This window comes from Octopus bimaculoides, chromosome 11 (genome assembly GCF_001194135.2).
Source record: "Octopus bimaculoides isolate UCB-OBI-ISO-001 chromosome 11, ASM119413v2, whole genome shotgun sequence".
NCBI lineage: Eukaryota > Metazoa > Mollusca > Cephalopoda > Octopoda > Octopodidae > Octopus > Octopus bimaculoides.
In genome coordinates this window covers 74,567,935-74,568,899 of record NC_068991.1, presented here as the reverse complement: position 1 = coordinate 74,568,899, position 965 = coordinate 74,567,935, and the positions used below count along the sequence as shown (strand labels likewise).

The 965-nt window shown below is 27.7% G+C and overlaps 1 protein-coding gene across 1 annotated transcript in view; it reads left to right on the top strand.

The window, feature by feature from the left end:
- The window catches only part of LOC106867571 (organic anion transporter 3), a 67,151-nt gene that overhangs the window by 55,807 nt on the left and 10,379 nt on the right, over positions 1–965 (top strand). The window lies entirely within an intron of this gene.

The window sequence follows — 965 nt, the reverse complement described above, 5'->3', positions numbered from 1 at the left end:
ACATTTAAATTTCTGTAATTTTGAATTTTTATCACTTCTTATTTTGAACTTGACAAAGACAGACGTACTGTCGAAATATCGTTCAACTAAAAAAATATCTATTACAATCGAATCGCGCTCTTCGTCTTGACTGTTTACCTTTGTGAAGAGTTACGTCAATCCTTTTAAAAATATTATTATTATTATTATTATTATTACTTTTAGTCTGCATGTTTGTTACAGTCACTTGCCGAGACACACCTAGCGTCCTGGGGCGAATGAAGGATAAGAAATGTTACAGTATGACTGAAAGTTTGGGGTGGGGGTCGTAGTGAAATATCTTCATGTAATACAACACAGATTTTTAAATGGAAAGGGTTTTTCTTAGGATGTGGCAGTACTTGTTAGCACAATCTTTTAGATTTTTGAGACATGTTTCTCCTGGGATCTTATCTAGATGTTTATGACATCCCTTCTTTTATCATACCTATTATTATTATTATTATTATTATTATTATTATTATTATTATTATTATTATTATTGTTCAGTAGTTTTATTTTTATAACGTGCTTTCACTTCACTACCGAGCGCAGCTCTGTGTGCATTGGGTATGTGCTGTGGTTTGCTGTGATGCTCATATGGTTACTGTATTGAAAGTGTTTTGCGTAGGATGTGTGCAGTGCCCAGTAGTGCAATTTTCTGTATGTTATATATATTTGTAAGTCCTGGTGTTTTTGTTATGTATTTGTCTGAATAAAATACATTATTATTATTATTATAAAATACATTATTATTATTATTACATTATTATAAAATACATTATTATTGTTATTATTATTATTATTATTATTATTATTATTATTATTATTATTATTATTATTATTATTATTATTATTATTATTATCATTATTTATTTATTTATTTATTCATAGGGTATTTCAGTAGCTTGTGTTACAATAATGCTGGAGCATTTTCCAGTCTCAAG